At 48.6% G+C, this 23,050-nt stretch overlaps 1 protein-coding gene across 3 annotated transcripts in view; it reads right to left on the bottom strand.

Moving 5' to 3' along the window:
* The window catches only part of PLCE1 (phospholipase C epsilon 1), a 1,554,148-nt gene extending 1,531,606 nt beyond the window's left edge, over window positions 1-22,542 (bottom strand). For 2 of the 3 annotated variants that reach the window (XM_078643388.1, XM_078643387.1), the window contains exon 1: window positions 22,402-22,541. The gene's annotated coding sequence lies outside the window, so the exon portion shown is untranslated. Of the gene's footprint in view, window positions 1-22,401 lie in introns of all 3 variants that reach the window. The other variant, XM_078643386.1, reaches the window with a different exon arrangement.
* Window positions 22,543-23,050: the final 508 nt, after the last annotated feature.

Consider the following 23,050-nt stretch of genomic DNA (forward strand, 5'->3'; position numbering starts at 1 on the left):
GAGATTAGCTCTTTAACACGTTACTGCGCAATGGCATAGGCCATTGCTTTTTCCGATTAGTGACATTATTGTATACCCAACCAATGATTAGAGCCAAGATAGGCTCCCTCATCTCAGAACCAATAGCTCTACATAGAGGCACTCCGAAGGGCTGTCCACTCTCCCCCTTACTTTTTCCAGCGGCAACTGAGCCTCTAGCAATTACACTGTGAAATCGAGGAGAACCCTGGGGCATACCTGTGGGATAAGGTAAACATATACTATCATTATATGTGGATGACCTACTGCTCTACCTCAGAGACATGCAAGACACCCCTGCTGCAAAAGCCTTCACCCTTGACAATGTTGCATCCCTCTCTGGGTTGAGAGTCAAAAGGGAGATAACCGGTCTATTCCCTTTCCTATCGGACGTCCCTAATCCACATTTTGTTCTTAATGGCACACAGATGGACTGGCAGCCCCACACCTTTCGCTACATTGGCATATACCATTCCCAAGAGGATCTCTATGAGGGAAATATTACCCGTGCTGTCACATCCTTATGACTCCAAATGCCCTTTTGGTGCACGTTACCATTATCTACTAAGGGACGGGTGTCGCACCTAAAAATGGTGGTTTTGCGTAGCCTTTTGTAATATTTCATCAACCTCCCTCTTTACATCCCAGCTGCGTTTTTTTGCTTCTTTGACAAGCAGGTGTGGGAATTAATTTGGCACAAGTCTAGGTGCAAAGTGGACCAAGCGAAGCTTTGTATACCCACAGATCAGTGCGGACTTGCTGTGCTGCACTTCGAGCAGTATTGTCTTGCCCCTCAACTCCAATGATTCGCCAGGGAGCTGGTGGACTTACACCTGTCGGACACAGCAACAACCCTGCCCACCTGGGATTTTCCCACTACCCTTCATCTGTTCAATCCTTGCACCCAAACACGACTACCTAACTCTTTGCTAATAGAAGTTGCCTATTGTTGCTATTGTAGATGTCTACACCTTACCAGGCTCACAATCCCTTATGTACTAGCGTTGGCACTACTCAATACGCCCAGAAGTGACAGATTCACTCTAACTGCAGAGTTGGTTTTGTGGCAGCCCGCTGGCCTACACACACTACGTGATCTGTATAAGGACGGTGTCCTTGCCCCATACGAGATATTGATGAGGGAGGATGGCCACCCACTGATCAAATCCTATTCTATAATTCACTGATTACCTTCTTACGGCATCAGTGGGGATATATGACCAATAAACCTCCAACATCTTGTGATGGGCATGGGCAGATGCCACATACACTGCTTCGCTGACTTGCTACACACCCAATCTGCCCCGCAGCTCACAACGTTATGACAGCGCTGGAAAATTGATCTAACACACCCCTGTACAGATAAGGAATGGGCCTCCTTGTTGGAAAGACCATGACTTGCCACTTAATGCCTACTTTATGCTCATTCAACTCTATGTTATACACATGGCCTCTCACCCCTGTGAACATAAATCGTTATTACCATAGAGCGGATGCCACTTGTCCTCGCTGTGTTCTGTTGGATGCAGACCTACTCCATATGCTATGGGCCTGCTAAAACTTGTATAGCTACTGGCTCAGTATTATATCCTGTGTTAGAAATGGGGGTCTCTAGTGGGCAATAGCTGGCCACTGTCCAAGTAGGGACCCTTCTTCCTAAGTCAGAGTAAGGGGGCTACACCCTTTGATAACCCCTGCTCAACCCGGTGGTAACATAGCACGAGCAGCTAGGCTTATCTTAGAGGCAGTGAGTAAAGCATTTATGATCATACACAGTGAAGGACACTACAAAGGGACAACACACAAGTAGTTATAAAAATAAGTATACATATATATATATATATATATATATATATATATATATATTTTTTTTTTTTTTTTTTTTAAAGCGAAACGCGTCTGTCAGGGGTGAGGGGTTTGCAATAAATCGATCTGAAACAGATACCCGTGTGCCTGCCATCTTTTCAGACTTGAATTGGAGTGGAAACGTATTCGAATATATATATATATATATATATATATATATATATATATATATAAACCAAGCGATCTTCAGATGACCACACTCCTGTTGTGGAAAACACGAAGACACGGACCCAATGGCTGTAGTCAAGGATTCTTTAATCAAACCCTCGCTGGTTACGCGTTTCGAGCACCGAGTGCCCTTGGTCACACACCGCGCACCAGGTCAGCTACAAATTTATACATTTTTTTTAACCAGTGATGCTCCACCCATTTTCGTGGGTCTCAAAGTATGAACATAGAAGAAACACGCGTTCACTTGACAACTATGTGCTCTACTCTATATACAATTGAAACAAAAACCTGTGTTAAATGAAAAGTTATAACTGCATGAATGCAATATTTTTGACTCATTTAACCATGACTATGTACATATCATAGTATACCTATACAACTACATATAAATTGTATATACACCCATACCTCCTATATTAACTCATGCCCATTGAATTACAAATCCATATAAATGTATATATACATGCTTTCCCTTATACAACATCAATATATAATATATACAAAAATATATATATATATAAAAATATATTTCTCTACATATCTATACCTATAAACACTTCTATACACCTAGAAAAATATATATATATATAAACCCTTCTTATCTACAAATGTACATTCACTTTACTCCTAAATTGGAAATTTCATAACATTTATATGGACAAAAGGACCTATAGCAATGTATAGTTATTGAAAAAACTATAGAAGGATGTATGACATGTATTTATAGCATGGCAACACAGTTTGTTTGGTAGACCCACTGGTGTTAAATCAAAATATAAACTGTATTAAACAAATCGTGAAAGTGCAAAATAGTGAGTTAAAAACAAGTTGTTAGATGACTTGAAATTCATTAGTCACCAATATGATCTTTAAAGAAAGGAAAGAAAGATGTAATGTACATGAAGGCAAAAACCCTACAAGGTCCATATGATAAGTGAATCCTTGCTGGACTCCCATGTGATGCCTAGCCGGCGCCATCTGGTATCAGTTGTTGTTATCAGAATGACCTTGAGGAGAAAAATATGGAGAAAACCACATAAGAATTCTGCGCTGGATAAAGTTATAACAGATGATGCAAATCTTCAGTGGTGTTTAGCCCATTTGGGTACTTACTGTCTAGTTCAATAATGTATTCGGTCTCTTTTTTTCGGAGCAGTCTTTCTCTGTCGCCTCCTCGCATAAGGGGCGCAACCACATCAATAACATAATATGATAAGTTGGATAAATCATTATTATGTGTGGATTTGAAATGACGTGCTACTGGGTATGCATTATCACTGTTTACAATTGCACGTAGGTGCTGCAAAATTCTGGCGTGCACCTGTAGCTTGGTACTACCCACATAACGTAGGCCACAGGTGCACGTCAGAACATATATTGCAAACTCGCTGTGACAGTTGAAATACCCTCGAATAGCTTTCCTCCTAGAGCTGAAAGGTGTAAAATAATAAGATGTATTAACTCCAAATTTACACGCCCTACAGGAGGAACATTTAAAGAAACCTTTTTGTTTGAGCCAGGCGTTACCATTGCTCAGTTCAGGATCATTCTTGACTAGACAGTTATGCATGCTAGGTGCTTTTTTGTATGTTATGATGGGGGCACTGGGGATAATCTCACCCAGGATACTGTCTGTTTGAAGAACAGACCAGTGTTTCTTCACAATGGATCTTATTTGTTTCTCTTGATTACTGAAAGCCAGAATCAGTCGGGGAGCCGGATTGTCTTCTTCCTGTGCTACAGTTTCACTTGTCAAGAGGGATTCACGAGACTTAGCTCGGCATCGCCTAAGTGCACTGTTTAGAACCTTATCGTTATAACCCCTGGCTCTCAGTCTATTCATTGTGGATTGTGCCTCTTGTTCAAAGGTTTCTGGAGTGCTGCTAATTCTCTTAACTCTGAGCAACTCTCCATAGGGAATATTGGTGATTACGTGTTGGGGATGTTTGCTGCTGGCGTGTAATATACTGTTGCCCGCCGTTGGTTTACGATACAATGAAGTATTGACCACATTATTGTCAATGGCAACATGTACATCAAGGAAGTCTGCCTTATCTCTGCTGATATGGGCCGTGAAAAACAGGTTATCATTGTTTTGATTCAAAGCATCAACAAAGACTCTGGCGCTTTCCTCATCCCCCTCCCAAATGCAAAACACATCATCAATAAACCGTTTCCAGTATCGAACCTGCTCAAATCCGGGAGTGTTGGTGAGACCGCGCTCCTCCCACCAGCCTACATGCAAGCATGCATAGCTGGGGGAGAAGCACGATCCCATCGCCACGCCCCGTACTTGTCTCCATACATCTTTAGCAAACATGAAGTAATTGTTATTCAAACACCATTGCACTAGTTCACACAACATCTTGTTATGTGCGTAGTATTCACAAGATCGAGAACCAAGATAATGCATGATGGCATTCATTCCTTTACTGTGGTCTATAGAAGTGTATAAGGACTCAATGTCCAAAGTTAAAATACACCAATTTTGACACCACTGGATAGAATTCAATTTGGAGAGGAAGTCCCCCGTATCTTTCAGATAACTAGGCAAATCTTTGACAATGTCCTGCAGAAAAAAATCTATATAGTGTGAAATATTCTCCCCCACACTATTTATTGCCGCTATGATGGGACGCCCTGGAGTGGGGATTTTCTGCTTGTGAATCTTTGGGATCAAATACAATCTCGGTAGCACTGGATGTTCTCTGTGCAAATAGTCAAATTCCGCTTTAGAGATCAAATTAGTTCTTTTATAAGACAACAACATTTTCTTCAAATTGTCTTTGGCTCGTTTATAGGCCATCCCATTAGATCTTTCATAGCAGGTGGGGTCATTTAGCTGTCTCATGGCTTCAACCACATACTCATCCTTTCTCCATAGGACAATGTTACCCCCTTTATCGGATTTGTTAATAACAACTTCCTGATTTTGACTAAGTTTCTTCATTAGAGTATTGTATTGTATTGTCCTAACATTGTTTCTATTGGATTGTGCCTGTACAGTACGGTTAAGTCTCTTTAAATCTTCCGTCACACATTCATGATAAATGTCAATTGCATCTTTAGGCATGACGGGTAAAAAGGTGCTTACCGGTTTGAAGGGACTCTCTCCAGCTCCTTTTTGGCGAATATCCACATTGCTTAATTCTCTTTGTGTGTTAAGAACACCCTCCTCCACCGTTGTTGGGGCCGCTGTATTACCCAGGTCACAAAGGGTGAGCAAAAGTCTAGCATCTCTCGCTGCTGGGGCTGCTGGAACTATAGCTGTAGCTGTAGCTGCTCCCATGGCACTGTTGTTCACTGTTGTGCCCGTGGTGCGCTCCCTATTCTTGGCAGCGTTTTTGGATGCAAAAAACTTTCTAAGTTTCAGTTTGCGAATGAATTTAAAAACATCCGCTCTTGTGTTCGTATAATTGAATGAACTTTCTGGACAAAAATTGAGTCCTAGAGCCAATAACTGCTTCTCTGCTGTGGTAAGGGTGACATCGGAAAGATTGGTAATGGTGCAATCCTTCATTGCTTCTTCTTGTTGAACCATTGTTTCTTTTTCTTTTGCTGTTGAGGCTGCTGAGGCTGCTGTTGCTTTCTTCCTTTTGCGTCTTGCGTGGCGTCTTGCGTTCCGCCTTTTGCGTTGTAGTTCTTTTTGTGCCTCGGACGCAAAGTTTGCAGCCGATCGTCGACTAAAAAATCCATCTCTTCACCGATTTCTAAAATTCTTCCCGGCTGTGTTTCTGTGTTACTAATTTCAGACAGGGACATGCTGGATGAACTGGCCACAGAAACAGTATCTAGATCTGAGTTTTCCATCGCTTCATCCCGTTGATTGGCTGTTGCCAAATTACTGCTTGTTCCCACTTTGGCAGTTTGTTTGTTCAATTTGGCTTGCTTTGCCCGATCGTACTTCCTGGCAAACGTGTAGATCTGCCCTGTCTCATAGTCCCTCAGGTCCCTTGCAAACTTGTTCACTTTTCTAATTTTGATGCGCTCCTCATGTTTGTTCAGTCTCTCACTTATTTCTTTGCGCATATTGGTAATTAGTAACTTAGTTTCCGGGTCTGTAACAGCGTCCAGCTGTTCATTGATATCCTTAATTTCCTCCAGCAGTTTGTCACGGTCTATAACCGCATATTTAATCAATACTTTAACCAGGTTCATTGACGCATCCAAATTTAGCTCACCCCACTCTTTTAACATCACTGGGTTGGGATCCTCGAAGCTGGGTGCCAGCATGATCCGCAGACCACGCGGTACTCGGCCGGCCTCAACATATTTGGTGAGGGACTTGTGCTCCCACCACTTCGTTATTTCCGATTTGGTCTTCTTCTCCAAAATTTTCAGCAACTGTCTGACATCCTGTTGCACTTCATTGGGTTGACTGTTTGCCGCTTTTGATGTTACAGTGTTTATTCGTATATTGCTGAAAAGTGTTTCAGCGGCGTCTTCCCTCTCTCTCTCCAAACTAGCTGACATGGTGCGACTGGAGAGGGTTTGATTGCTGTTATACTCAGTAAACCGGGGGCTTGCGCCGCTGCCGGCCTCTTGACCACACGCCAATTCTCGCCACCTGAGAATTCCAAATGTCAGCCTCGCACCGGTTGGACCCTGCTCTCTGACTGCCGACCACTAGGATCTACTGAAGGAAAAGCAGTTGTCCGCACACAAGGCTCTATCTTCCGCTCAGGGGGTTCGGGTAAATTCTTTTCCTCGCGGAAAACAAACGTTGCTTTGCAGCTGTAGTACTCCCGACCTCTTACTGGCGAGTGGGCTCCGTTAACGAGGACAGCTGCTCCCCGTATAACATAAACCAAGCGATCTTCAGATGACCACACTCCTGTTGTGGAAAACACGAAGACACGGACCCAATGGCTGTAGTCAAGGATTCTTTAATCAAACCCTCGCTGGTTACGCGTTTCGAGCACCGAGTGCCCTTGGTCACACACCGCGCACCAGGTCAGCTACAAATTTATACATTTTTTTTAACCAGTGATGCTCCACCCATTTTCGTGGGTCTCAAAGTATGAACATAGAAGAAACACGCGTTCACTTGACAACTATGTGCTCTACTCTATATACAATTGAAACAAAAACCTGTGTTAAATGATAATATATATATATAGACTTAACACAAGACCAATAACGGTAAAGCCACAATACTGAAAAATAGGGGTACTCCTGAAAGGCTGTAAAAAGAGTTCAAAGTGTTCAATTAGGGGTTCAGTTCAAGCAGTGGTCTCTGTGACCCTTTTACTTACAAAGTACCTGAATTTCGTAGCAAACCCAAAAAAATGTTGCAAACGGGCTGTAGCGATGATTTTCCTCAGGCCGAGGCCGGCGATGCGTTGAATCCTAGCCGCAAGGGAGGATGATGCGCCGGTCTGCCGGTGTGTGTGGGACAAAGCGACAGACTTCTTCACGCTAGGCCAGCAATGCGTGGAATTCTTGCCGCAAGGGAGGATGATGCGCTGGTCCGGTGACGTGTGCAACCTTGTTGCGATGAAAGAAAATGGCGCCCCGCGAGGGAGCGACAATCCGGGTGCGATGTGATAAAAATGGCGGACGCTTGGCGCCCCCACTGCGTGATGCGTTGATCTCGATGCGATGATCCGGGGTTAGCGACCACTCGACAGCCCGAAAACGTGTGATGGGACGATCTCTGGGGTTTGCGAGCACTTTGTGGCCCGCAAGCATGCGATGCAATGATCTTGGGTTTGCGAGTGCTCGACAGCAGCAGTGCGAGGATTTTAATTGCGCTCTTCAGCTGTGGTAGCTCGCAAACGGGCGTTAGCGGCGATTTCAGCACTCTCTTCTCTGGAGTAGAACTAGAGGCCCTGGAACTCACAGGAGTCTCACCTGCCGATAGAAATCCTCGCTGGGAGGAATAAGGAGGCTGGTGGGGGAGTCAGATGTTCCTGTGACTCCAGCAGGAGGCTAGCTCGCTTCTAGCCCATGGGTGATTGCTTTAGCAAAATAAAAGTTCTCTCAAAAGTCCTTTTCCCTCTTCCCTCTTCTTCCAAGTCCAGGGGAAACTACTGCAGGCCAATACAAGAAATAGCACACAAGCACAAGGACAGTCCTCTCCTGCAGAGTCCTTCAGTGAAACGGACAGAGGTTCCTCTTGACATCCAGGAGCAATACAAAAATCAGGGGTTTGGGCATAGATATTTATACCCAAAAACTCTTTGTTCTAAAAAGTCACTAGTCACTGAACCCAGTCAAAGCCAGTTCTGCTCAGGCCTGGAGCACTTTGTTTACCAGGCTGCATCCTTCCTTTCAGAAAGAGGGGGTCTGCCATCAGACGCACACGAGGAGGTGGAGCCAGCATTCACCTTGCCAGGCACAGCCCTATTCAGGTCAAGGAGCTACCCCTCTCCAGTACTCAATGCAGATCTCTCTATTCAACCCAGGTCTGACTCAGCCTGCCTTGCCCCTCTAAACCCAGACAGCCAATACACATAACAGCAGAGCACACTGGAAGGCTTAGGCAAGAAAATACCTACTGGGCCGGTCACCCCACGCACCGCGCACATTCCCCGTGAGTGAGCCCAGGCTGCCCCCGATCCCGCCGAGTGCCGCCGCTGCCCGCAGCTGTGCTCCTGTTCCCTGAACGTTTGTTTTTTGCCTCTGCTTCGTGTTTTCATATTTGCCTCTGTTGCGCGTTTGCCTCTGTTGCGCGTTTCGTATTTTCCACTGTTGAGTTATTGTGTATTTTGCCCCCGTTTTTTCGTCGTTGCCTCTGTTGCTGCGTATTTCTGTCCCTCTTGTTGTGCCCAGCCGCGTTCCCGCCCGCTCCCCGCCGCTGCTCCCCTGCGGCCCCGCCCCTTTCTTTATCCCTCCCATTGGCCGCCCCGCTCCCGCCTCCCAGCTGCTCCTCCCTCCCACTTCGCCATTTCTGGCGGACTGCACGCATACGCGCAGCGTTCACGCGCAGCGGGTGCGCCAATTGTGCGCCAAAGGCAAGACCGTCCACGCCCGTCCGCGCCTGGACCGCGCCCAGTGCCAGAACCCCTGGTCCCCGCAGATGCCAGCCCACCCGCCGGACTTACGACGCCGCGACCCTCAACGCACTCAACACCGGCCGGATCCCCGGTTGCTACCGAGCCATCCCGAGACGCACCCACGGACCCTTCACCTGCCAAGCCTGCAAGTTCACCTGCCTCCGGACCTGCACTACACCCGCGAAGCCGAGCACCAGCAACAACCACCTGAAATGCATCCTGCTCAACACCCGCTCCGTCCACAGACATGCCGTGGAGCTCTGGAACCTCCTCGACACCACATCTCCAGACGTCGCCTTCCTCACGGAAACCTGGATGAACGCCTCCTTAGCGCCCGACATCGCCATCGCCATCCCAGACGGATACAAGATCACCCGGAGGGACCGCATCAACCAGACCGGAGTAGGCATCGCCATCGTACAAAAGAACACCATCCGCATCACGACCAACTCCGACGACACCCTCACAGCCGCCGAACACCTGCACTTCCAGATACACACCAACCCCAAGACCACACTCAGAGGCACCCTCATCTACAGACCCCCGGGACCACGCACACAATTCAGCGAAGACATTGCAGACTTCATCAGCCCGCACGCCCTCCCCTCCGCCGACTACATCCTCCTAGGGGACTTCAACTTCCACTTGGAGAACAACAATGACAGCAACACCACCACCCTGCTGGACAACCTCGCCAACCTCGGACTCAAGCAACTGGTGAACACCCCCACCCACTACGCCGGACACACGCTTGACCCAGTCTTCTCCTCTAGCAAGTACATCTCCTTCAGCCACACCACCGGACTTCACTGGACAGACCACAGCTGCGTCCACTTCAGCTTCCGAAGGACCACGACCCACCACCACCTGCAACAGGTTCCCCGCAGGAGCTGGAACAAGATCACCACCGACCAGCTCACCACATCCCTGAGCCAGAACTCTCCCGCCAGCTCAACGGACCCCAGCCAAGCAGCCAACAACCTCACACAGTGGATCACCATCTGCGCAGACGACCTCGCTCCACTGAAGACCCCTCCCAGCAGACCCGGCAGCAAGAAAGCCCCCTGGTTCACCGACGAACTCAAGGACTCCAAGAAGAACTGCCGCACCCTCGAGAAAGCCTGGCGCAAAGACCCGACTACAGACAACATGACCGCCCTCAAGCGCGCCACCCGCAACCACCACCAGCTGATCCACACCACCAAGAAGACCGCATTCAAGGAACGACTAGACAACAACGCCCACAACAGCAAGGAAGTCTTCAGCATCGTCAACGAGCTCTCCAACCCCAGCGCCGGAAACAACGACATCACTCCCTCGCAAGACCTCTGCAACTCACTCGCCTCGTTCTTTCACAGCAAGATCGCAGACATACACAACAGCTTCAGCACACAGCCCATGCACCCTACCACCGAACAGACGCCCCCCACCACCACCCTCTGCGCCTGGACCCCGGTCAGCACCGAAGACACCATCCGCACGATGAATACCATCCACTCCGGATCACCAACCGACCCATGCCCCCACCACGTCTTCAACAAGGCCGACTCCGTCATCGCACCCCATCTCCGGGACATCATCAACTGCTCCTTCAACACCGCCACCTTCCCGGAGAGCTGGAAGCATGCTGCACTCAGCGCCCTACTGAAGAAACCATCAGCGGACCCCACCGACCTCAAAAACTACCGCCCCATCTCGCTCCTCCCTTTTCCTGCCAAAGTCATCGAGAAGACCGTCAACAGACAGCTTGCCGCCTTCCTCGAGACAAATGGATCCCTCGACCACTCGCAATCCGGTTTCCGAACCAACCACAGCACCGAGACCGCCCTCATCGCAGCCACTGACGACATCCGAGCCCTGCTCGACAACGGGGAAACAGCGGCCCTCATCCTCCTGGACCTCTTCGCAGCGTTCGACACTGTCTGCCACCGCACCCTAGTGCAGCGCCTCAACAACATCGGAATCCAAGAGAAGGCCCTCGAGTGGATCATCTCCTTCCTCGCCAGAAGAACCTAGAGAGTCCGCCTCCCCCCGTTCAGATCCGAGGCCACCGAAGTCATCTGCGGCGGAGTACCACAAGGATTATCTCTCAGCCCCACCCTCTTCAACATCTACATGAGCCCCCTCGCGGCCATCGCATGCCAACACAACCTCAACATCATCTCCTGCGCCGACAACACCCAGCTGATCCTCTCCCTCACCAACGACCCCGCCACCGCCAGAACCAACCTACACGAAGGGATGAAAGACGTAGCCGAGTGGATGAAGAACATCCGCCTGAAGCTGAATTCAGACAAGACGGAAGTCTTCATCCTGGGATCATCACCCTCTGCCTGGGACGACTCCTGGTGGCCCCCTGCCCTGGGCAGCGCACCCAAACCAACAGACCACGCACGCAACCTGGGCTTCATCCTGGACTCCTCCCTCTCAATGACCAGACAAGTCAACGCCGTCTCATCGTCATGTTTCAACATCCTACGCATGCTCCGAAAGATCTTCCGATGGATTCCCACCGAAACCAGGAAGACGGTCACTCAGGCACTAGTCACCAGCCGACTGGACTACGGAAACACCCTCTACGCAGGAACCACAGCACAACTGCAGAAAAGACTCCAACGCATCCAGAATGCCTCTGCACGACTCATCATGGACGACCCCCGACACAGCCACATCTCCGGACACCTGAGAGACCTGCACTGGCTCCCCCGTCAGCAAAAGAATCACGTTCCGACTCCTCACCTACGCACACAAGGCCCTCCACGACCTGGGACCCAGGTACCTCAACAACCGCCTGACCTTCCACACTCCCACCCGCCAGCTACGATCGACCAGCCACGCCCTCGCCGCCATGCCACGCATCCGAAGAGCCACCAAGGGAGGAAGATCCTTCTCCTACCTGGCGGCCAAGACTTGGAACTCCCTCCCCATCCACCTCCGTCTGACCCAAGACCACCTCTCCTTCAGGAAGCAACTCAAGACCTGGCTGTTTGAGCAGTAGCGGACCCCCCCTCCCCCAAGCGCCTTGAGACCCTCCGGGTGAGTAGCGCGCTATACAAATGTTATGATTGATTGATTGATTGATACTTTCTAAAAGTGGTATTTTCAAACACAATATTAAAATCAACTTCGCTAAAAGATGTATTCTATCATTCTGAGTTCAGGCATACTAAATACAAATTTCTACCGTGGTCCTTAAGTCAGTTAGGACCATAAGATGTAATAGTCAAACTGCCCATTCTAGCCTATGGAGAACAGGTAGCCTTGAAGTAGGGGAAAACGAAATGGGGTGCAATTCAAAACCAGGACATGCTACACATGTCAAGCCATGTCCTACCTTACACACACAATGCACCCTACCATAGGGGTGACTGATATGATGCCAAGGGAAGGTTTAGGGGCTGGGAAGTGTGGGCACTTCACAGCCAAGATGGCAGTTCTAGACTGCACACCGACACTGCAGTGGCATGTCTGAGGTACACTTTACAAGATGCTTCTGTGGGTGTCGCAAACCAGCGCTGCAGGCCCACCAGCACACCTGGGTTACCAGCCCTGAGCACACAGGCCACACTACTAGGGACTAACAGGTAAACCAAATAAGCCAATCAGGGATATAACAATTCACAGTCATATTTACCAAGGGAGAGCATAGGCACTTTAGCACTGATCAGCAGTGGTAAAGTGCCCAGAGTCATAAAACCAACAACAACAGGTCAGACAAAATACAAGAGGCAGGCAAAAAGTTTAGGGATGACCCTGCAAGAAGGGCCATTTCCAACACAACCCCCTTCCAGCCAAAACGGAGGGGAGACCAATCACTACCTTGATGGTCTTCCCTGCTTTGGGCGATAGAACATGGATCTGGCCCGCAACTGCAGGGGCATACTCCAGTTCTACGCCACTCCGAACCCTGTGGGATCCCCTGGTCCACACTCTCAGGGCCCACTACGACAACTAATGGGGGAACTCTTCCCCTCACCTGTGGACACCACCTGTGCAGCACCTAACCCTAACTTGCTTGCAGGTGCGTTCCAACAGAGAGACAGCAAGCCACAGATGCCACTGACAGTATTCAGCGATGAGACCCAGGCCCTATACCTCTCAGGGCTCTTAAACCTCGGGGGCATCAGAGAGCGGGGGGCCGTAGCCCCAGGTGCCCCGCACCTTTTGTCCACTCCACCTCCTGTCAGCTCAAGCACGCCACCCTGACTCTGACCCACCAGCCCTGGGCCTGTACCCAGCGGCTGGACAGGAGACTGGGGTGGGCTTTCCCACCCCTGGTCCTCCTCCTCACATGTGGACACCACCTGTGCAGCACCTAACCTTAAATGGCTCACAGGTGGGTCCCAACAGATAGACAACAACCCACAGTGGCCACTGACAGTAGTCAATGAGGAGACCCAGGTCTGATACCTCTCAGGGTTCTCAAACCTTTGTGGCATCAAAGAGTGGGGGGCAGTAACCCCAGGTGCCTGGCACCTTTTGTCCACTCTCCCTCTCATCAGGTCAGGCAAGACACCCTGACAGTGACCCACCAGCCCTGGGCCTGTACCCAGCGGCTGCGCCGGAGACTGGGGCGGGCTTTCCCACACCCGGTCCTCCTCTTTGGGGCTCGGTGCTCTCCAACCTGGAGCGGTACCCCCTTCCAGAATTGTCAGGGCACCTATGGCAGGTGGCCTGCACTATTCGCCCTCCAGTTCAGGGGTTCTGTCTTGCAACTGGCATCCCAGCATATGGTCTGTACCCTTAGACTGGGTGGAGGTCAGGGGTGAAGCTGCCCTCTCCCCGCCCCCTTTACTGGGGCCCTGCACCCTCCCACCTGGAGAGGTGCCCCCATAACACAAACCGTTAGGGGCACTGTTAGCAGTGGCCCCTTGCTCCAGGTCAGGGGGGACACCCTGAACTTGACCCTCCAACCCAGGGTCTGTACCCTTAGGCTGGGGCTGTGTCTGGCAACCCAGGACTTCTGGGGGAGTACACCAATTCCCCCCAAGGAATGCACACTCCTCTAGAGTTGTGCAACCGTCTGCTTGGCGCACCAGGACTTCCTGGGGAGCACACAGCCCCCCCCCCCCTCGAGGGAACCACACCCCTCCACCAGTTCAGGGCCTTGACCCTGCAACCGATCTACCAACCTGGAAAACCCCTCAGGTGGCACCGGGGTCAGAGGCGAGGACTCCCTCCCTCTGCACTCCCTTCAAGCATACTGCACCCTCCCACCTCGAGTGGTGCTCTTAGTAAAAAAAAAATGGTCCGGACACTGCTTACAGTTGTCCCTCCCTCCAGGTCAGACAAGACCTGGACCGGACTTCCCAACTCAAGGACAAACCACTGCAGCTGAACAACTGCCTGGCGAACCAGGACTTCCTGGGGAGTACAAACACCCTCCCCGAGGGTAACACAGAACTCCTGTGTTGCCTGACAGTCTGTCTGGCGCAGATCTCCCGACCCCTGCCCACCTGACAGTGCGCGGAGATCCCAGAGGACAGAAGTGGTGTCACCATGGTCACTCCTCTGAGGCTCAACCCTCCTGACTGGCCCCTGACCCACTGGTTCTCCCACTGGGGGCTCCTTCCCCCTCTCACCCCTCAAGCTGGACTTCTGCACCCTCCCCCTAGGAGTGACACTGCCAGACACAAGAACTGATGGATGCCTGACTACAGATACTCACAGTTAACCTAACACGGGGAGTCCCCCACAACTGACAGTCCATCCGGACAGACTAAACTCCCTACCTGGTGTTCCCTCATGGAACCATCCAGTCCTAGAGACTGAGGTTGGGGCACTTCTGGACCTATCCCAGTCTCACTCCTGCGCCCACGAGACAGGATGTGAGGTTCTACAACCTCCTCACAACAAGGGGACCTAGCTGCATCACTCCGAACCTCTTCCACCACTCTGGGTTGAAAGACATTTGTACCACTCCTATTAGGGTCATTCTCCAAGGCATCTACAGAGCCTCTGGTACTCACCCAGAGGTCCGACTCCTGGGCAAGCTCCTTATGATCAGAGAACTCGCACTGCAACAGGTGTTGGTTTAGTTGTGGAAAACAGGGACTCACAATATGCTCTCCCACAATTGGATTACACAGTTCCCTGCAGGTGCTAACCTTCACCTCACAATCCAGTGCCTCACACACGTACCCCACACCACTCTCCTGAAACGGGCGAGACATTACTTGACTGTCTTTATCACTCAACCCACACTCTTCTGGGTGGTCCTCACACTCATACACCAGGACTTCAGCCACGGGGGAACCCCTTTCCCTGCACCTCACATCTAGAGTCGGTAGGGTGTCCCTCCCCCTCACTAGGACTATGGGCCCCTGTGCTAGTTCCCCAATCCACCTCAGGGACACAGCACACCAATGGAGCTACCTCATAAACTTGAATCCCCTGGTGTAGATCAACCCCCTCCTTCAAAACAGGTGCCACATCTGTTTGGGTGTACTACACTGTCATTACTACATAACTCAACTTTGCTGCCACCACTGGGCCCCACCCTCACTGGTGAATCCAGACAATTAACACTGCGCTCCGGGGATAACTTACCCTCCAGAGCTAACTTCTCCTTTACTGCTATCTGCCCAAGGTGTGCCTCCAGCTGGGCAATCTCCATTTGAAGCCTCTCTAATTCCAGCTGGTGCTCCCTCTACCCCTGTCTGTCCAACTCCTCTGGGGACTATCAAGGGGATTGGTCACTACCCTGGGCACTAGACCCAGCAAGGGACTCACTACCTATGGGACCTTTCCACCTGTCCACCAACTCCTCTGGGGACCATGAAGGGAATCAGTCACTACCATAGGCACTAGACTCGGCAAGGGACTCCCTACTTATGAGATATTCCATAACACTTTCTTCCTCCTCCTCCGACTCTCCAGAGCCACCCTCAGACCAACTACCCTCTTGGTAGGTGTACTGGCACTCCAAGAATCTCCATCTGTCTTGTTGCCAAAGCCTCAGGGATGTTTGCAAGGATAGCAGAGTCTCCTCCCCACTCACAGCTAAACCTCTCTCCTCATAGAACCCCCTTAGCTCCTCTAGACTGTAGGTCAACAAGTCATCTATGTAAAAGGTAGGTCTCATTTCAGCAAGACTCATTGTAGCAATACTGGGAGTAGGAATCAAAAATAGAATCAAAAACCTCAAAAATATATGTGGTTGCGTTATGGTCTGCACTCACTAGTAGTGTACAATATAATTACTGTATGCGATCACAAATGCAAGTCCAGATCCTCACTGCTGACCACCAATGTTAGAAATGGGGTCTCTAGTTGGCAATGGCTGGCCACTGTCTAAGTAGGGACCCTTCTTCCTAAGTCAGAGTAAGGGGGCTACACCCTTTGATAACCCCTGCTCAACCCTGTGGTAAGGTAGCACGAGCAGCTAGGCTTATCTCAGAGGCAGTGTGTAAAGCATTTATGATCATACACAGTAACACAGTGAAGGACACTACAAAGGGACACCACACAAGTAGTTATAAAAAAATAAGTATCTATATATATATAGACTTAACAAAAGACCCAGTAAAAAGCCACAATACTGAAAAATAGGGGTACTCTTGAAAGGCTGTAAAAAGAGCTCAAAGTGTTCAAATAGGGGTTCAGTTCAAGCAGTGGTCTCTGCGACCCTTTTACTTACAAAGTACCTGGATTTCGTAGCAAACAAGAAAAATGTCACAAACGGGCTGTAGTGATGATTTTCCTCAAGCGAGGCCGGTGAGGCGTTAAATCCTTGCCGCAAGGGAGGATGATGCGCCGGTCTACGGGTGCGTGGGGGACAGAGCGACAGACTTCTTCACGCTAGGCCAGCGATGCGTGGAATCCTTGCCGCAAGGGAGGATGATGCGCTGGTCCAGTGGCGTGTTCGACCTTGTTGCGATGAAATAAAATGGCGCCCCGCGAGGGAGCGACGATCCAGATGCGATGAAAATGGTGGACGCACGGCGCCTGCACTGCGTGATGCGTTGATCTCGATACGATTATCCGGGGTTAGCGAGCAAACGGCAGCCCGCAAACGTGCGATGCGACGATCTCTGGGGATAGTGAGCACTTGGTGGCCCGCAAGCATGCGATCTTGTGTTTGCGAGTGCTCGGCGACAGCAGCACGAGGATTTCTCTTACGCTCTTCAGCTGCGGCGGCTCACAAACGGGCGTTAGCGACGATTTCAGCACTCTCTTCTCTGGAGTAGAACTAGAGGCCCTGGAACTCACAGGAGCCTCACCTGCAGATAGAAATCCTCGCTGGGAGGAATCAGAAGGCTGGTGGGGGAGTCAGATGTGCCTGTGACTCCAGCAGGAGGCTAGCTCTCTTCTAGCCCTTGGGTGATTGCTTTAGCAAAATAAAAGTTCTCTCAAAAGTCCTTTTCCCTCTTCTTCCAAGTCCAGGGGAAACTACTGCAGGCCAATCCAAGAAATAGCACACAAGCACAAGGACAGTCCTCTCCTGCACAGTCCTTCAGTGAAACGGACAGAGGTTCCTCTTGACATCCAGGAGCAATACAAAAATCAGGGGTTTGGGCACACATTTATACCCCAAAACTCTTTGTTCTAAAAAGTCACTAGTCACTGAACCCAGTCAAAACCAGTTCTGCTCAGGCCTGGAGCACTTTGTTTACCAGGCTACATCCTTCCTTTCAGAAAGAGGGGGTCTGCCATCAGACGCACACTAGGAGGTGGAGCCAGCATTCCCCTTGCCAGGCACAGCCCTATTCAGGTCAAGGAGCTACCCCTCCCCAGTACTCAATGCAGATCTCTCTATTCAACCCAGGTCTGACTCAGCCTGCCTTGCCCCTCTAAACCCAGACAGCCAATACACATAACAGCAGAGCACACTGGAAGGCTTAGGCAAGAAAATACCTATTTTCTAAAAGTGGTATTTTCAAACACAGAATATTAAAACCAACTTCGCTTAAAGATGTACTTTATCATTCTGAGTTCAGGCATACTAAATACAAATTTCTACTGTGTTCTCTGGGTCAGTTAGGACCATAAGATGTAATAGTCAAACTGCCCATTCTAGCCTATGGAGAACAGGTAGCCTTGCAGTAGTGAAAAACGAAATGGGGTGTAATTCACTACCAGGACATGCCACACATATCAAGCCATGTCCTACCTTACACACACAATGCACCCTACCATAGGGGTGACTGATATGATGCCAAGGAAAGGTTCAGGGGCTGGGAAGTGTGGGCACTTCACAGCCAAGATGGCAGTTCTAGACTGCACACAGACACTGCAGTGGCAGGTCTGAGGTACACTTTACAATCTGCTTCTGTGGGTGGCGCAAACCAGCGCTGCAGGCCCACCAGCAGCATTTTGGTTACCAGCCCTGGGTACACAGGCCACAGTACTAGGGACTAACAGGTAAACCAAATAAGCCAATCAGGGATATACCAATTCACAGTCATATTTACCAAGGGAGAGCATATGCACTTTAGCACTGATCAGCAGTGGTGAAGTGCCCAGAGTCATAAAACCAAGAACAACAGGTCAGAAAAAATACAAGAGGCAGGCAAAAAGTTTAGGGATGACCCTGCAAGAAGGGCCATTTCCAACACCCTGTTTATCCCAGTGCATGGGAAGTCCAGATCTACACCAATGGGAAATATGTCTCTGGAGTCCATCACTGGCACAAGAAGCACAGAGCTATCTACTGCTCCCTACACATAGGATTTCTTGAGGCCATACGATTTATCACTTGCAGATGGAAGTTCTGTGAACCTCCACCACTGGTCGCCTGAACGAGCTCGATGTGTGTTTGAGCACAGTCGAAAAGCGATGCCCTACATAGGGACGACAATATTGGCTTAAGGAAATACCCTATTGCTGTTTACTAGGGCACCATTGTATTACAGCTTCAATCCAACGTCCCACACGAGGTAAACAGCAGCGTTGACTCCTCGTTAGGAACCACAGGCAAAACGTTTGTCATTACGCCTATCCACCCTCTAACACAGTTGGGAAAAGGAACATCTTCCAAGCGCCCGTTTCCATTTGCCACCATTGTGTGCAATTCTGGTGGGGTCATTTGCACTTCTATTTCCTGCACTGAATGGGGGAAAATCGGGTAGGGTGTGCAGTTGCATGTTTTTTCACAGTTTTGATGTTACGGTTTATTTAGTTTTGCAAATTGAACCGGTTACAATTGTCAACAATTTCGTCCAGTTACCTCAATGGTACGTTTCTTCCATGGACGCACCTGCTAGTATACAAATGGCTGCCCTTACCAACATGCTGCTATATTTGTTGCTTGCAATACTTCTGCATTGTAAATTGGAATATTCAAACAGATTCAAACAATGGATGCCTAATGATATATCGTACTAAACGCACTTTCCATATTCCGTATAGTGCAGACATGTAAAATACATGAAGACAGAGTACTGTCTCTTTACAAATTGCTACTTTTCCTAGGGGCAAAATCAGAAACACATATGGGAAAAGATGAAAATTGACTCCTTTCTCACCCTGAGCAGGAAACAAAGAGCATCAATATCGCATTTAAAATCTGCACCCTTTGCGGTACTCATTTCTTGACTTACTTATTTCACTATTTATAGCTGGAGAACAATATTAGAATAACCCAGATAGAAGTTGGCTTAATTGTGTATGATTTTTTATTTGATAATGTACGGTCCAAGATTACTCAAACTTCTGCTTGTTTTAGAAGAAGGAGGTGTGTGTTCGTTAGTAATCATTGTTTATGAGCATGCATCAAGTTTTCAAAATAGATGGCTAAATCTAAATTGTCGGTCTTCCGGATCAAAATGTAGGTGAAGTAATCCAAGTGCTATCCCTTAGATTTAATGGCAATTACACCAAGGAAAGAGTGACAGATCAATCAACTACATTGTGTGGAAGACATTTGCTTGCAGCATTTGCCAATGTTACAAGATTTGTACAGCCAAGGTTTGTAAACCTTTTTCTGTGGGTATGAAAAAGGTTGTAAAAAAGCATGTGGAAACATCTTGGAAAAATTCACGAAGCTCTAAAAAAACTACATAAAGTTTGCAAATCAGCATGACCCTTATGTATGTTGCTTTGGTATGCTGCCAATCTGGCAGCACACTTTTCCACTGCTAAAAAATGATCTTGTTATTAAAGTCAGGTCACGTTATACGGATCATGCCCCATAGTTTCATAACAAAAAACAACAATTCACTGCCTCATTACGAATGCAGCTGTAGCATTGTGTGCAAAAAATTGCCCACTGTAAAACGATTTGTGCCTGGCATTAGGTTATTTATTACAACCAATTACAAGTTGTGTGGCATGGAAATGCGAATAAGGGTTGGAAAGCGTATCTGTGACAATTGTTGAGCTAGATATTACAGTTACCACATGGTTTTGCCTCCAGAAGTACCTGCAGAGGAAGCGGGGGAAAGTGCCCATAAAAAAATATCTTGAGGCGCCCAGTATAGAGCGCAAAGTAGAAACCAGAAGCAAAAAACTACTGCGTACAATTACGGACTTTGCAACCAACTCTCAACTACGGTCCATGTGCTAACTTTGCTCAATACATTTCAAAGATAAGCTAAGGTTTGTTACTTTTAAACCAAACAACCTTTGTCACTGTATTTCAAATCCACAGAAAGCATTTTATTTCAAGGGAATTCGGGGTGTAGAAATGAGAATGTTCTAAAAATGTTCTTTCTTGCATGCTTTTCTGTACAACACCTAAACAAACGATGCAATGCAGTGGAGCAACCTCAAAACGTTTTAAGTTACTTATTTTGGTAATCTTTCAAGATGTAAACCTTCATGGAAACAGATGACAGATAGGCGTCTATTATTTAAGCAAGTATACATTTCCATATCAACTTAAAAATATATAAATATTTTTAAAAACTAAATCACACATATTTACAAAAAAAAAGTACATTCTAACCCATTATTGGCCCAGTACCATATGGACACACTGTAGATGACACCCCACCGACCGGGACAGAAGAGCTCTGTTTTCACTGCAAAATCCTAGTTTTCTGACTCATTTTAATTTCCCCCGAGTTAAAGCAGTTCTCACTACTGACTCACTCAGTCTGGCCACTGATGGGGCCCTTCTAGGGAAACTACAATGTATTTCCTTGGGCCAATTCAAATCTTAAACATATAAATAAGCCCAACTGCAGCACTAAGATTCCAAGCTGAAATATACATCTTGGCTCAACAAGCTGGTAGGTGAAGTGTGTATGCATTGAAAATATAGGTCTGAGACCTGCTTATAGCAACCTTTCGAGACTCAATGTAATTTCGATTCTCTAATCTTTTGTCTGTGGGTGCCCCAAAGTCAGATACCAGGTTTGCAAAGCCAATTTGTGAGTCTGTATGTAATAACACAGTTGTCTACACAAGTCACTGGAATGTTTCCGGATCAACTTTCCTTGTAACTGGAAATTTAATTTGGTGATCTGTTGACAAACAGTGCCAATTTACATGCAGCAAACACACAATAAGTATTAATAAAAACAAAAATTCGTATTGTAAACTAAGTACTGGGATTTTATTTAAATATACATGATGCAGTGTTGAAAAGTAAACGTTACGTTGAGGCCAATCTTCCGCTATACAAATCCTAAATATTTGTAAACTGCTGTATATTACGTTTAGAGTACAGAAAAAAACAAGTGTCTATATTTTGAAGAAAAAAGGTGGACGCAAAATGAATTGTTGCGTGCCAGTGACTTCAAAACATAAGCCCATAACAGCGTTATTATGAAATGGCAAAACTGCGGGACGTTCCAATTAGTATCTGTGTATTTTCATTGGTTGTCTGTCCTCGTGGGCCTATCTGTTGTCTGATCCCCATAAAGTAATTTTTCATTGACTAAAAGTATACGTATTATTCTCTGGGTGTCCTTACTTCCCCTTCATGCAACACGACGTAAAACTCAAAATAAAACAGGAATTTCTGTCAGAGGTCCGTGTATGCTATCACCGGCTGGCCAGGCCGGGCGGGGGCAGATGGGCAAGTGATGACACCGCCGCCCTCCCCCGCAGGGCGCTGGGGCGACTCACATCACCTCGGAGGCGCTGCGTGACAGGCCTGGGTTCCTGTCAGGTGCAGGGAGGGACCTCGTTATATAGCAGGGTCTCATCATTGACACACTATCTCCGCCTCCCCGCACGCATCTCACAGGGAACACTCTACAAGTGTCCCGCAGTAGTCTTCTCTGCCGCCGACCCCTCCAGCAGGTTAAATGGAGCGAACCAGTCACCAGATAACAGGAGCAAGTGGGGCCGTTCCATTCAAGCCTCTTGTGTGTGTAGGGGGCGGCGGCGGAAGGGACTACAAGTAGCACGCATTTGTCGGACGGTTGGTCTTAAGGGACTGAAGAGTTATTGTCGTTACCTTTCCACGCGCTGGCTCTTCGGTTGCCGGTCAGGAAGGAGCAATCAGCCCCAGCAGCCGCTCTGCAGCGCGAGCGCAGGGTCCGGGTCACGCGCCGCGCTGTCCCACGCTCTTCTCCCGGGAGGACTCACGGTGCAGCGATGTGCGCGCGCTCAGGACCGGGCTGGGCGCGCGTGTCCACCCTGAGTTGGGGTTAGCTGGCCGGGTGTGTGCTGGTCCAGCGCAGCGGCTGCTGCTGCAGAGGAACCGCGGGAAACCGGGACCATTGCCAATAGCAACCCCAGACAGGAGCGGGTCAGCGACACCTCCTCCTCCCTTTCCCAAATAAACCCCGCCTCAGGCTACGACCAGCCAGTGCTCCAGTTCGTCTCGATGCTGTGCGCCTGGAGTATGTCGAGAGACCTGGTCCTGTATGCACCCCCTGCGACCCTCTACGCCCCCACTGCTTAACCAAGTGTAAGAAGTGGGAGCTGCTGCGAAATATTAACTTTTTTTATGCTTTGCATCGTTAGCTTCTGCTTTTCAAATCATGGAATCGTAAACTTTGCGGGTAAAACTCAAAACACTTTGGTGCCGCCGCTGTTTTGACGCCAAAGTCACCGTTATTTCGAAATCATTTTAATATTTTTCTTCATTTGTCGTATTCAAT

This window comes from Lissotriton helveticus, chromosome 5_1 (assembly GCF_964261635.1).
Source record: "Lissotriton helveticus chromosome 5_1, aLisHel1.1, whole genome shotgun sequence".
Classification (NCBI taxonomy): domain Eukaryota; kingdom Metazoa; phylum Chordata; class Amphibia; order Caudata; family Salamandridae; genus Lissotriton; species Lissotriton helveticus.